Source organism: Molothrus ater, chromosome 5 (assembly GCF_012460135.2).
Source record: "Molothrus ater isolate BHLD 08-10-18 breed brown headed cowbird chromosome 5, BPBGC_Mater_1.1, whole genome shotgun sequence".
Lineage (NCBI taxonomy): Eukaryota > Metazoa > Chordata > Aves > Passeriformes > Icteridae > Molothrus > Molothrus ater.
Window position 1 is genome coordinate 13820407 of NC_050482.2, and position 16245 is coordinate 13836651.

General features: G+C 39.6%; 1 protein-coding gene across 5 annotated transcripts in view; it reads right to left on the reverse strand.

Moving 5' to 3' along the window:
• SRPK2 (SRSF protein kinase 2) overlaps window positions 1-16245 on the reverse strand; it is a 129599-nt gene that overhangs the window by 68163 nt on the left and 45191 nt on the right. The gene's annotated exons all lie outside the window — the stretch shown is intronic.

The following is a 16245-nucleotide window of genomic DNA, read 5'->3' on the forward strand; positions in this document are numbered from 1 at the left end:
CTTTGAAAGCTTTTAGATCTCCAGCTTCTGGCTAACATACCCAAATCACTGAAATGGGCAAAAACACATAAGGTAATTCTCTAGGGTATTTTGGTGGGTTTTTCTCTTACAATTCAGAATTTTTTTTTTTGACAGTGTTACTGTTAAACTAGGGTTAAAATTCAGAAAGAAATGTCATTCTAAGACTGGTCTAAAAAAGCCGTTATATTGATTACAGATCAGAACACATTTTCTCATTCCACAAATAACTATTTGTTGCCATGCATGATACATTCAGGAGGATGCATCATTCCAACAGGACTGCCAATGCCTTGCTTTGGCAATATTCTCCTTTTTAGAAATATAGAGGTGATGCATCACATGTGTTGGACATGTAACCTTTGTAGGTCAAAATGTTACATATTTCTTTTGTAAATATCAATGGCTACATTGTCAAAACTTTATCAAACAGAAACAGATTGCCTTAAAATTCTAACAAGTTCCACTGCTGCCAGGAAGAACTGCTGAGACAAGAAATCAAACACCTTATATCACACAGATTGATTGTTGCTGTTGATCTGTGAATTAGAAGATGCTGGATTAATTAATGTTGAAAAGAAACGGTAAAAAGGGAAAACATCAAAATGCAAGGATAGCAACTGTCCTGGACACTTCTGGAGAGAAGTAATAAAATGTCACACTTATGAAAACCAGGATCCTGAATAAAAACCCCATGAAAGTCTCAACTTTCATCCCCCCAAATTGGAAGGAACTGGGTGATAAAGCTCTACAAGACCGAATGAGCCTGTTTTGTAGGTGAGCTCTTTTTCCACATCAGCCTTCAAAAGGAGTGGCTGACTTAGCAATTCCTGAGTGGGAACCATGTACCCAAGAATATTGCATAGTTTTTCTTACTGCTGTTTCATTTTAATGTACCTTAAACCCAAAATACCCACGCAGTATGTTAAGGTGAAGATCGCACTATCTAATAATTAAGATGAAAGAAATGTCTGCCTACATAGCAGGTAGACATTGAAGGATTGCTAAATAACTCAGAACTATGCATGAACTTTATTAGGCATTTGATTATTCAATATGCTGAAAGACATTCCATATTCTTACTTAATACAAATGAGCTTCCATCTAGATCATCATACTCTTTTATGCCAGAATTTCTGTTAAAAGCTGAAATTTCAATTGCAACATTTTCTTTTAACTAATGCTATAATGATTGCCAACTGCAGCTATAATGGCAAGGACTACAAGAAAAAAGTACACAAAATAATGGTGAATTGCTAAGACTGCCTTAGAATAGTAACAAGAGAATTCTAGGTGAAGTTCTAAAAAGCTAAACATGAATGTTATGCTCCCATACAGCATTCAGGCTCTGGCACTAACCTGATTTACCAGTGAACTAACTCAGCTCATTGTGGTGAAAACTTTTTGGGCCAAAGAGGACTTCAGGAGGCTGGTGCTAGTGAGGAAAGCTGGACCACTCACTTGGGCTGCAAAACACTGAGGCTGCAGTGAGCCCTTCCCACAGAGCCACACACCATAGGGATTAATCCCTTCTAGTTCAGGGGGAAGCATAAGGAATCTGGGTAAGCCTGTCATGTCACCAGCACCAAAATCCTGTTACAGGATTTGCCAAGCAGAAATCCAGCAACTATCCACCTCAAAGACAGCTGGGACAGTGTAAGGTATCACCAGCTCTCTAGGTACTTGTTTCTGTGCAAGAAATCAGCCTTCCTGTAGGAAAGCAAACAGAACAGGGAACTAATACTATACCAGTAATTCATTAATCATTAATCCCAGTACTACCAGACACTAATTGCCTAACAAGCCTACAAAGATCCAAGGAGGGCAGCAGCATTGCCACACTAACCAAGCAATCCTCCCATTCACAAGCATGGCTCGGTCAGGGTGTGCACACACACAGTGAGCACCTGCCAAAAGCTACAGAACAACTGCTGTTTCCTGCTGTTACACCAAAAAATTCCAAGAAAGCACAAGCCTCATCAAAAGGTACATCAATGTATGTTAAACACAGTAAAGAATTATCATAACCATACCTTATTTCCTCACTGATCCGTAACTGCACAACACAACATGGAGAAATAAAAATGACAGTAAAAATGGTCACAAGAGTGATCAAAATGGCTTAGAAGTTAAAGCAGCATGAATACAACAACGTTGGAGAACCAAACACAGGCCTTGTGCTCTGACTGTCACAGGCTGGCATCATTTCAGCCACAGCACAATCACATCCTGAGGGACAGTAATGACTTTTGGTGCTCTGCTTAAAACCTAAGGACTACCCAAATAAATAGTTATTGATGAGTCCTGGAGGGAGATGGATCAAGCTTTCCTCAGGCAAGCATGTTCTAATCATCAGCCTGCTAAAAGTAAGCTAGAAACAAGAGTATTAGATGGGGACAGATAGCTTCAATCAATGTGGGCATAAATTAATGCTGCTCATGAAACCAGAGTTTTGCCAGCCTCAGTCAGTATCTGTTTCTTTTAGCTAATGCTTTAATGTTTGCCAACTGCAAGTGTAACAACGGTGGAAACAAGATAAGGAGTCACCAAAACAATGCTGAGGTATTAGGACTGACTTAAAAGAAGTGCAAGAGAAGACTAGGTGAACTTTTAAATTTTGTTTAAAAAAAGCAGGAGCATTAAGTTGAACACATAAAAATTTTCAACATATATATTGTGCCTTTACACTTCAAAAAATTTCTCAAAACTCAAATACCATTCTTTCTTAAAAAAAAAAACAACTGAGGGAAAAAATGGAAAAAATCCTTTTCTTCAGACAATATACATATCATGTCTCTCCATACTTGCTTGGGAGAAACATATATATGCATCTTTCATACTAAGAATCCCAGTCTTAAAGAAAACTCAAATCACTTGAAAGAAAAGTTCTAAATAGACAAACCACAGTCATACAATTAAAGACATAGTAGCAATCTCCTGTGAATAAAACACTCCGTGTTTATATTGTTAATGAACCTAATTACACTACAACACCACCATCATGTTAATTATGTTTATGGATTCCAGCTCAACAGAAGTCTGGACTGTCCTTAAGTATGCAGATACAACCACTTGCAGTTGACTAAAACTTTAAAAGAAAAAAAGAAACCTTGAGCAGTGCACAATATGTACTATACAAAATCCAGTATATTCAACAGATTTTGGAAAAATTAAACTAGTCATGTCAGCAACACTGGAACAGTAATTAGTAATATCTAGACATATTTGCCAAATTTAACTGGCAGGAAGCTCATAAAACTAAGAAAACTCTATTGCCAAATGAAATATTTATTGCAATAGTATGATGAATCAAAGTATTTGATACCCACACAATATCCTCATCTTTAAACTAGAGGGACATGAACTTGACAGATGGACTACTTGTGGATAAGGAACTGGCTGGATGGATGCACCCCAAGGGTTGTGATCAACAGCTCGAGGTCCAAGAGGAGGAGCAGTGAGGGCTGGGGTGTGCTGTGTCCTGGGCTGCACCCAAAGCAGCACAGCCAGCAAGTCAAGGTGCTTCTCCCCCCCTACTCTACATCCACCTAGATGGATGCACTGTGTCCACATCTGGGACCACCACCTTAGGAAGGATATAGATCTGCTGGAAGGAGTCCAGAGTAGGTCACCAGGATGATCAGAAGGCTGGAAGAGCCCTCTGCTAAACAGACAGGCTGAGAGAGTTGTTGCTCAGCCTGGAGAAGAGAAGGCTCTGGCAACACCTTAAAGAACCTTCAGTAGCCAAAGGGAGCTCAAGGAAAGCTGAAGAGGAACTTTTTACAAGGACACATTGTGACAGGAGAATGAGGAATGGCTTCAAACTGAAGGAGGGCAGGTTTAGTGAGCATGCTGAAGCACTGCAACAGGTTTTCCATCCAGAAGACCTACCACAAACCTGGAAGTGTTCAAGGCCAGGTTGGATGGAGCTTTGAGCAACCTGGTCTCAAGTGGAAGGTGCCCTTGCCCATTTTAGAGAGAGTGGAAGGAGATGGTCTTAAAGGTCCCTCCTATCCAAAAGCATTTTATGATTCCATGAAGCATTACACTCCCTTACATTTCATTTTTCTCCTTTGTAAAATAAACTGTGCACTTCATGGCTCCTAGTAACTTGCATTCTGAAGTCAAATCACTATAGAAAATGACTTACAAACTCTCAACTTTACATCTTCCTACCTAGTTAATGATTCAATTCCAACAAATCACCTCCACTGACATTTCGTTGACATCACCCATACCGCTTCAAAACAGCAATTTAAATCTTCCAATCTGGCACAAGGAAACCAATCTATATTTCACCAGTTATAACAGTTTCTACTACATTCCACAAAATAACATTTTAATTAAAAGCAGACTTTTGCATTGCTATGGAATTATGGGATTGAATACTAACAGCAGCAACAAACGTGCCAAAATATAATTCGAAAGAAACTTGAAAACTCACAGTCTTCTCTTATATTTTAAATTAGAAAACTCTGGTTTTCAACTCTGGAGGATTTGATTAAAAAAGCATTAAATTACTCGGGAACAAAAGATAAAATTAGATGTATCACGCTCATGACTTCGGGACAAAAGGTCAACTATGCTCTTAACCAATTCCACCTGTAAAACTGTGCAAACAAACAGTAGCTTCCTGTAATGCCTTATATTTGCTGCACTTCACAGAATCATAGAATCACAGAATTGTTTGAGTTGGAAGGGACATTAAAGCTCAGTCAGTTCAATTCCCCTGCCATGGGTGAGGACACCTCTGACTGGGGGGGATTGCTCTGTGCAGAGCCCAGCCTGGCCTTGAACACCTCCAAAGAAGGGCCATGAGGATGGTGAAGGGTCTGGAGGGGAAGCCACATGAGGAGAGGCTGAGGTCACTTGGTTTGGCCACTCTGGAGGAGACTGAGGGCAGAACTCACTGCAATCTGCAACTTCCTCAAGAGGGGAAACAGGAGCAGGTACTGATCTCTTCACTCTTGTGACACCGACAGGACTAGAGGGAATGCTGAAGCTGCGTCGGGGGAAGTTTAAGCTGGCCATCAGGAAAAGGTTCTTCACCCAGACAGAGAGAGGGTCGTTGGGCACTGGAACAGGCTCCCCAAGGAAATGGTCACAGCACCAGCCTTACAGAGTTCAACAAGTGTTTGGACAATACTCTCAAGCTCATGCTGTGACTCCTGGGGTGTCCTGTGCAGGACCAGGAGATGGACTCAATCATCTTGATGGGTCCCTTCCAACTCAGCATTTTCTAAGATTCTATGATAATATATTCCTCCTCCAATCAATTAAACTACTCACAAGAATCCATTTACAGATTGCAGTATGCACAATACAAATCACCAAGGTTTACATTTCAGTAAAAATAGCTGTAGCCCACTAATTATTATAATGTGCCTATCCTAACAAAAACACAATGCTACGTATTTTACAAGTAAAGTGCACCAGGATCTAAAGCTTCTGTAAACATGGAAAGGAAGGTTATCAGGAAGAAACAATATGGATTCAACAAGAGGAAATAATGTGTGACCAATCTGATACCCTCCTACAGTGACATGTCTGGCTTGGGATGGTAACTCAACAAAAGGAGAGACAGGAAGAATGAAGGCTGGAGCGGGAGCTAAAGGGAAAGCTCTATGATAAATCTCCCACTGTATTATTTCCATATAGAATCCCACTGCAATTCAATATCAGATTACTTTCTGCAGGCAACACTACACACATGAACTACTAGTTGTGAACAAAACAACAAGGTCTTAGAAGTAGTTTAGAGAACCAAGAAGTTGTTACTCTCAGAAGCTTTCAGGAGTTAGGGAAGATAGGTTTTTTCCGCTGACTCATACAGGTTTAGACCAATGGAGCAGGGTGATGAAGCACCACATGAAAACCTAGTGCAGCTTTCAAGAGAAGAAAGGCAATATTTAGTAGGGGGAATAAAAGCTACAACCAAAACCCAGGATAGTCTTAATCTCTCTTGCCGTAGAGAAATCCAGTGGAAACCTGGCAGAAGCCTTGAAAGACAGATCTTAAAGCAGCTCACACCTGTCCATGGGAAAGATCTGACAAGGACTATTTGCAGTAAAGGGCAAGAGTCCTCAGATACCATACAGAATGAGCTGGAAACAAACTGCACTGTCCAGAAAGTTAATAAAGGTAGTGTAGTACACATAAAGAAGTTTTTTTAAGTTTCGTTTTAGGTGTAGCATTTTTATAATACAAATTTTATGTCTGTGATTGAGCTACTCTCTAAGCATTCAGTATTTGGCTGCAGTCAAGGCTGAGACTTGGGCTGAATACCCTCCTTTCAGTCTCAGTAAAAAAGGAACATTAGGTCTTTTACACAACAGCTGAAAAAGCAGGAAAAAAAAAACAGCAAAAAAATGCTGTGCCTGTGATTCCAGGAGAGAGTTGCGTGGGGTTTTTTGGGTGTTGTTTTTTGAATTTTAAGGGGGGTTTTTTTAGTACAGTACTTGCTAGACAGGCAGACTTGAAAACATCAGCAAAATAGCTGCTTGTTGCACTTTGTTTCTACTCTGCTCAAGCAAATGAGCTCTGTTTACATGTTTTGTGTAAATAAACAGCACTGCACATATACACACAAACATTCACAACCTTCAAATCATATATTTCTCTTCCTGAGAACAACTTGGCAAAGTCTCAAGTATTAGCTATCTCCTGGGCTCCCGAAGTAGAAGTAATACATGCCAGGTTTTCTGAATGCTGATGTCAGATAGCCAGATACTGACTAACACACATTGTGGCTCTGTGTCTTTTGCCTGCTCAGCTACCTTGTGAAGGAACTGAGCAGTATCTTGATGTCTGCAGCTCAGATTAACAACTGGCCTTCCAGTCTATCTCAGAGACATAGCCTTGTTCAGAATGAGAGTAATATGATTCTTTTTGCCTTTTTTAAAGTGGCACTTTTTGGCCACTATTACCAGACATCTCTTTTCTGGACCAGACCACAGAGAAGGAGGATGTGAGACAGTTTATGGTTCAGAGCTGTTTACTATTATTATGCATCCCTGTGTTACCTCAAATGGATTTTGTGACAAGCACAGATACCAGTTCAGCAGAGTAAGGAGCACTGCTTGGTTTTGGTCATGCCTGAGCTTTGCCTTCATTAGATGTATGAGCTTGACACATCCAGCAGTGTACATGTGAAGCACAGAGAATGCATCTAACACATGGTAGGAATACACATCACTCTTCCTTTCCAGAAACATAGGTCTAAAAACTAAATAGAGTTACACAGTAGACAAAACTCTGTAACATCAAACTTCCAGGAGTGTGAGAAGTAGTAGCAAAGCATTGGTGCATTTCATATCCTCAGTTAATTTCAATCTCTTGGATGCCCATATCAGATGGCCAAAAATACAAACAGACCTAGATCCAGTTTTGACAGGTGATAATAGCCTCTGGGAGACCAGTGTTAGGTTATCTGATTGAAGAGAAACAGATCCAGCAAAGATCAGAAGCAAAACAACAGGTCAATCCTAATATCCTCAAGAGCAAAAATGGAGCATGTGAATCAGCTACTCCCACGACTATCAATTAGACCATGTTCCCCCAGTGTGAAACCTACCAAGATGAGTCAAAACTCTTCCAAAAAAACACCCTGAAAACTAAAGGTTATTGCCTTAAGGGGTATGGGACTTATTATGGGATGCAAAGAGAAAGAACATTTTGGGATTGTGTAAAACTTACCACAGTACTGCGAGAATAAGCAAGACGCTATGAAATGTTCAGGGATAGGTATTAGGCCTGGAGGAAGACTGATATAGAAGTGGCTAAGGGAGAAATAAATAAGAGAAAATAGCAGGGAAAAAGGATAAATGGGGCAGGTACAGTACAAATAAGCATCTGGTCCATGCTTTTGCCTGACTAAGCCCTGTCCTTGATCATGACAGTCACTAAAACCCTATACCTGTCTTCTTTGTGGATACACTTTCTATTTGGAGTGTGTATGTGTGAACTCAAGCCAATTTCAAGTCAGACTGGCCAGCCAGTAAATAAGGTCCAAGTGCCAGCAACTCAAGTGAGAATATGAATCTTGAAGGCTCATGCATTTAGGGGCTAGAAACTACTTAGAGGATTTAAAATTGGCTAAGAGAGCACACAGAGCTTTCATGTGAGTTTCTGTGAAAATTCCACCAGTGGACTTCCACTGTAAGGAGTTGGAAAGGAGGAAAAGGACGAGGCTGTCCATGCAGTTCTTGCCTCAATGCTCTGTGTGTGTTGATGTGGGTGCCAATAAAAGCCCTGGATTGAGTCTCTGCTGCCCTGCACGCACAGCTGTGGATGCATTTTCTGCAGGAGAGCATGTGCATGCACACACACCTGTGGGGAGGCCATGCTCCTCACTGCCTGGCCCTGGGGACACACCACTCACCTCTTCAGCTACAACAGGAGATATTGCCCCAGGGACACAGCAGTCCTGCACTCACCTCTTCAGCTACAACAGGAGATATTGCCCCAGGGACACAGCAGTCCTGCACTCTCCTATTCAGCTATGACAGGAGATATTGCCCCAGGGACACAGCAGTCCTGCACTCACCTATTCAGCTATGACAGGAGATATTGCCCCAGGGACACAGCAGTCCTGCACTCTCCTATTCAGCTGTGACAGGAGATATTGCCCCTGGGACACAGCAGTCCTGCACTCTCCTATTCAGCTATGACAGGAGATATTGCCCCAGGGACACAGCAGTCCTGCACTCACCTATTCAGCTACAACAGGAGATATTGCCCCAGGGACACAGCAGTCCTGCACTCTCCTATTCAGCTACAACAGGAGATATTGCCCCTGGGACACAGAGCCCTCCATGTCTGGCTACCTCTAACAACTGGCATGGCTAGAAGGACACATACCTTTAGCAAGTTTCTTAGCAAAGATATCAGTAACACTTTGAAGGTGAAGTGTCTAAATCTGCCTTAGGTTTGAGCTTGGGGTAGTCTTTAAGACTTTTAGTTGCAGACTGTTTAAGCTGTCCTGGCATCTGTTGGAACACACTCCATGCAGTTTTGCTGAGGCATTTTTTTAAAGCACTGAGTATTTAAATGATAGTAAAAAAATGCACTGGCATTCTCGGACACTGTCCTGCTTCAACTGGATGACTTCTGGTTCTTTTAATAGCCCTTGAAATTCCTATGTGCTAAACACATTTGAAAAGAATCTTGACCAGTTCTTTCCTGTATGTTTTCTTTCCAAGCCAGGATTCATTTAACAGAAAAGTAACATAAATAAAGCAGATATACAGGTGAAACAAACTACATAAAAATTCAACTACAGAAACATATTCAATAAGATTGCCTTGGAGAAACCTGTGAAGAGATTTCCATAAAGAACAACAGCACTTTAAATATTAATGGTCTACACAAAAAACCCTCATGTATTCACTGACAGCATATTGCAGTTGGGGTGCCCAAGGAATAGGGTCTAAGTTAATTCATTGTGTCAGTAATCCACTCACAAACATCAAGAGCTCTTGAGAGAAAGAGGAGGAGTTTTTTCTCTGTAAGTTCATTCTTTTACTTTGGCTGTGGAACATAAGCATTCTGAGGATGGCTGTATCTCTCTTTATTTGGCTTTCTAGACTAATACTCTGAAACATTAATTACCTGGAAAGGAGCCGAGTGAGATTTCTAAGTCCATGAAGACTGTTTCTACTCTTATTTATAACAGAATGAAAGGTTTTAATTGATAAAAATGTACTTCAGAATCACTATGGTTGACCATCTTTTTCATACCTTAGGGAAGTCTTGGTCCAAAGCTGTATTAGTCTTCTTGGAAGCTGGCACTTGTCATAGCTAAGGCACCAAGCAGCAGTGGAATTCCTGATTCTTGTCACATATGCAACAGGAGCTGTCAGAAAGGCTTTACACTGTCACACTAGGGATGACAAAGCACCACTCCGAGGAAACCACCACACGTGGTCTCCGAAGGGTATAAGGTAATCCTTTTATAGAAGGATTCATAAAGAGCAGAGCTAACGCCAAAAATCTTCCATTCTAGTTCATGGCATGAAATAAACAGAGGTGGATAGTGTCTGGTATGTGGGCACAGAAGGAACTGAAAGCTTCTGTGGACAGTGGCTGCAGCAGCTGCAGACAACAATGAGAATCTGTAGGTCCTAATGCTGGATAGAGAATAACACAAGAGCTGTCCACTGAAACCCACAGAAATGTCAAACCACCTTTCCATCTCCACCAGAAAAAAATTGCTGGGTATTTTCTGACACAGCAGTTGCAGGAGAAAGTAATGATGTCTCTTTATAGTAGTATTAATGACAAAAATAATACTCTCAGTTTCTGCCAGAACTAGTAAAAGTTAAGCTTTGACAGTGCAGGACAGAAATGTAGTTTAACAGGAGTTTCTGCTGCAATTATATGACCTCCTTTGCCCCCACAAAAGACACACACTACCACCATACACAGCAGAACTGAGCAACAGAAGGATGAGCCCTTGCCTTCTTAGAAAGGATGAGACCATCTCACTAGGTTTGGGGCACAGGAAGTTGCTTCAGGAAAACAAAGCACTGAATTCTAAAAAGGTTTCATGTTACTCCAAATTGAAGCAGGTTAAAGAAATCCTCCTTTCCATGGAATTAGATTGCACCAAGCTCAGGGAAAACAAGTCTGGAAGATCAACCAGCCCAACACTACAATATAAACATTTCACAACTCTCAAGAGAAGAAAATACCAATTTATGGTATTTATTAGCAGATATCAAGACAAAATTAGGACACTTTTATTAATACAGAGAGGTTATTTAAAGTGCCTTCATTAAACACAATGGTCAAAACTTCATACAAATAGAACATCTACATGAGATGTGGTTCTGGTTTTGAACATTGTCCAGCCAGGAAAAAGAAGCAATCAACCAGCCTGACTGACCTAAAGCTATAACCACACAAGGAAAACTCTATGGATATATTTGGTGAAGAACATAGGCAGAGCTTGGAGCTGCACACATTCCTTTGGTAATTGAAGCTTTAAAGATTAAAAAGAGAGAAAAAGAATGAAGCAGAAAAAAAAGGAAATCACAGTTCACTATCCATCTAGTCACAAATACCAGCATGAGTTTGGCAGGCATCCTAGATGAGATAAATTTCATCTGTTTTTAATGTAACAGTGACTGTTTAGATTTTGTCAGAGATCACCCAAGACTACAGGTGAGTTTTGAAGAAAATACAGAAGCACCTAAGGCAGACACTGGTTCTGGAGTGTAATGTTCCTGAAGAAAGAACTAGTAAAAGACCACCTGGTCACAACACCCTTTGGACAGAAAAGGTATTTTTCAATCCACTGGAAAGTTTAGATATCCTCCAAACTGTACAGTAGGATTCACATAAAGTCAAAAGCTGAGAGATGCCACAATTTCCTGATAATATGCTTATAACACAAAATATGCAACAAAATTGAATGCTTAAATCTGCATGCATTTGCTTAATATGTTCCTAGCATCCCTCAGTAACTACATCAATTCTGGATCAGTGAAAACACATGTATCACAACACAGTAAATTCACTGAATTACATTAATATCTAAACATTTTATTATTGATTTGTAAGTATATAATATGAATATGCATACAATATGAAGACACAGAAAACCACAGATGAGTTTATCCTGTAATACACTACAGCAACAAAAGAAATGCAAGCTTTGGGCATAAATACACATTGTTTTATGCACTCTATCAGGTAACATTCGTTTACCATCCACCTAGGGGCTGGAGTGGACACTTTAGTGAAGGCATGACCAATACAGTGATTAGGCAAAACGTTTCAGGTCATGAAACAGACTAAATCTGTAATACAAAAGGCTTTGCTTAAAATGATCCATTACTTTTTTCCCAGACATTTTACCTGGGATAGAACTGGAATACTTTAGAAAGTATATTGTGCAAGTCATGGTTTTCCAATCTTTTACATACCTTTTTTTTAGCCATTCAGTAACTGTGTTCAAACCACCACTGGATTGCTTGAGTTAGTTTCCAGTGAATAGCTCTCATACAGAAAACCTCATACAATGCCCCAGAACCTTCCATCTCTCCCTTTCACAAAATTCTCTCATTTTAGTTCCAACAGGAACTGACAAAATCTGAGGTTTTAGTTTTCAGAAAGTATATGAGAAATTTCCCTGTAATAAATACCTCACAAATACCTGCATGATGAAAAGTTGCTAATTATTTTTAAAAAATAATTAAAGAAAAAAAAAAAGTAGTGCACAGGCCATCTGAGTAGCAGGGGTACTAATGATTTATTTTACTTGTAATTTTTTTACCTATAGCAGAAATTCCAGACAGAATAAACTGAGCAGAAAATGTATTTATAGCAGAAATAAACTGAGTCTATCCCTGGAAAGCAAAATACACTTAAAATTCTTAATCTTTTCAAAGTCTACTGATAGAGGCACAACTGGTTTAAAAAATAAAAGTACGGTGTCCCCTAAAAATATCACCTCAACATGCTCCACAAGTGACTTCTTCTATATAAGCTATTTCCATTTTTTCCTACACAAGGACAATGGCATGTTGCAACATTCCTTGCCTCCACATCCCTTTCATATTTCACTTAAAAGCCTCACATGCTAAAACAAGTGAGACTGTGGAACCTTTAATATGATAGCCACACAAAACCTAGGATTTATTTTGGTCCAGAACTGGCAATCTAAAATTAAGCACCCAGTGTAAGAGAGCTATACAGGTACACTGTCCCCCAAAAGTGTTGGTGGTGGAATAAAGTGCCTCCCTGGACAAACAGCTTAGGGCCCACACTCAGCTAGGATGATTTTCTTTCTATGAGATAAAATACAACAAATAGAATGAGCTTGTAATTTTGGGAGGAAAAGGGGGGCAAAATATATATTGGTCACTGTTACCACATATTAAACAAATCAGAAAAGTTATAGTTGTATGACCACTAAAACTAGATTTGAACTGTCCTGAAATGGAAGATGTACAAAATTTTTTTATCCTATAAAAAAGAACCAGTAGAAAAAAAGCTGAAAGAGAGCTAAAGAAAATACAGTATTTTGAAAATGTATTTAAAAGTTACTGGAACTGATGAAATAGTTGCATTATTCTGACAACTATTTTTTTCAGTGTTAGTTACATAAATAATGGAATCATTATCTTATAATGCCCTATTATCTAACAATTATTCCAAACCATTTATCTGACATACAGCAATATCAGCTTACACATCATGTTGTTAGCTGATGGTTCTACTTTTAAACATTATTTCCATATTTATTACAAGTTACACTTCTACCTTAAAAGTAGTGCATCGACAACTAAATTTAAAAAAGAAGTACTCACACACAAAAACAGAATTAAAAAAAATCACTGATGTTCCAAACCTGGAGGAATCTTTCAACATCATAACTTGTTTCACAATGCCTCCTCTAAAAACTAACATTAGGTCTGCCAGAAAAGAAAGCAGACAATACTCAGCCTCCATCTTTTTCCTTCCTTCTCATTATTTCAGATTTCTTCCTCCTTTACTTTATCCCTGAATGCCCTCTTGGCATGACCTGATGAAGAAACTATGTAAAAGCAGTGAAAAATACATTAATTTGCTCTGCAAAGATAAATTACAAAGATAGAGGGATATACATACCCCAAGGCTTAAAAAAACCCAACAAAAAGCCAAACCAAAACCACCATTATTCCTTAAAACTTGCCTGTACCACCTGACACCAAATACTTCTACACAGATTAACACAACCTTGTCATTTGAAAGGATCTTTTCTTTACTGCTATTTATGAAACCCCCCAAAATGATGAAAATTTAATTATATACATACCAGCTACCTACTTTAAGACTGTTCATAAGTGGCTGCTGTTTTTCAAAAAACACTGAAGCAGAAACTCATTTCAAAGAAACATGCTTATGCAGCATTTGTATGAAGAGGGGAAAAGAGCAGGTCAGACACTTCAGAGTGATCAGCCTTGCTAATAACCTTTATGAGAAAATGCTCCACGGTAAAACTGCACTGCTGACACAAATTTAGAAGCCAAAATCAGAGCTGAAGAAATAACAAGTTCTTTGTCCTAAAATGTGAAAAAGAAAAGTACTACATACAGGAAGTCTGAAGTCTTAAGAGTATAAAGCCATCCAGGTGAAAGAATTAACTTTTCTCAAAAAGAAACAGAAACTTGCCAAGAGTTCCACACAGCCCCTAAAAAGGGGGGGAAAAATATCTGTGCAGCCGAAAGCATTCCCTATACTGTAGCTGAGAAGAGTGCATAACTCCTACACCAGAAATTAAAAGTATTTTCACCTTCCTGGAGGGCTCCTAAAAGACCATCCCTCCTCCATCTGGGTGCTGCTACCTGCTCCCTCAGGACATTGGCAAGGCTTGGAGCAGTAACCTCAGCCAGCCTCCAGGGAAGCACAAAGAACAAGGAGGTACATCGTAGTTTAATTACTACTCATTAGATAAGGAAACCAGGTGAGTGTCACATCGTGAGCACGCTGTAGGGAAACATATCCATGGTCTCCTTCAGGCTCAGGCATCCAAACAAATCAATTCAGCACCAGCAGCTGCAGGGGGTTACCTGATCCACCGCCCAGCCCACGGGCACGCTCACATCCCCAGTTACCTGGGTTACCTTATCAACAAGGAACCAGGACTTCGGCCCAGGCAGCATTACCTACCTGGAAATTCAGGACATAGAGACTCTGCCTGATGGTGTCTGCTCAGGAAATATCCCATAGCATGCCAAAACACGGGTATCTTAATCTCATCACCTCAATTCTGCAACTTCAGTTTTTCTAGGGTAAGTGGAAAGGAAGGATGAATCTATGAAAAGTGTCTCAGGTTTGTATTAATTTACTTTTCAAGGCTGCCAATGTCTTTAAACATCTCAGAGGTTCCTCAACAAAAAGGTTCAACTTTCTTGCTAATGTCTCCTAAAAGGTTCTGAAATTCATAGCAAACAACTATCCTAGGAGAACGCTGCAGGATTTCTAAAATGCTGAGCCTCCATAACAGCCAAACCATCCATTATATCCCAGCTTTCTTCTCATCAGTAAGATGTGACAGCACGCTGAACTTGCCAAATGAGCAGGAAAACCTACAAACACCAAACTGTCTTGTAAAAACAAAGACCAGCCAAAGAAGGAGGCAAGTAATGGGCTCTCTCTCATTCCTCCTGTATTCCCATTTCATCAGTCTCTGTAAATGCACAGGGCACCTCCTCTCCCCTCCCCTCTGGCTATGCAAGCGCTGTCTAGCAGCCTCTGCTAGCGTGGAAAACAAGAAACAAGACATGGACTCTTTCAGATCTTCCACACAGCATTCCCACACGGAGAACTCAAGCTTCACAAGAAGCCCAACCACTAGGAGCAAGGATTAAAACCAGCAATAAATAAATAGGCAAGAATTCATTCCCTTTTTTTTCAAGAACATGCATATTCTCATGTCTGCATGGCATAAATACACATTGCAATTCTTCTACAGAGCAGATTAGGCCAGTTTAACAGTTCAGACACTCAATATTATAATTATTTCTTTTTTAAAAATCTTATATATTCATTTTCAAAGAGCCTTGAAAGGAACTGGCGGCTAATAGGATAGACAGCACTGTTTCATAACAGCTTGCAAAAAAATTCAGTCTATTTTTAGATGGGTGAAAAGAATGTGGTTATTTAAAAAAAAAACCAAAACCCTCCTATGAAATAAAGATGTTTTCATTTATAGCTGACCATGCAGCTGATATGTCAAACCAATCTCCAGGTGAACAGTACCATATATTTAAATCCTCAAAACAAATCTGTGTGCATATACAACAGCCACATTTTAATCTTTATTGCGTGATAACACATCATGCTGTTAAAAAAAATCTTACTTTTTAATGACAGTCATTCAAATGAATCTCAGACAAATGCATCTTTTTCTAATTGTGTTAAGATCCTTTAAAAGGACCTCTTCATCTAGGACTACCATTAGTTCAACCATGAGCATGTTCTGCTCAAAACCAGACTGATCAGGTGTCAGGTGCTGCATAACACTCATTTTGATAAAATAAGTATCTGTATTATACACCAAATTCCCACACAGCAATGCCAACGTAAGTCTTTCCAAAAATCAAGTTAACACCTGTTTCCTTTACTATTTTCACTCCATCATCCTCCCTGTTACCACCACCATTTTATGAGTCTTGTATTTAAAAATTTTAGGCATAAGAGTGGGATAAAGGTTAAAAAAAACCACTTGCATTTTCTCTC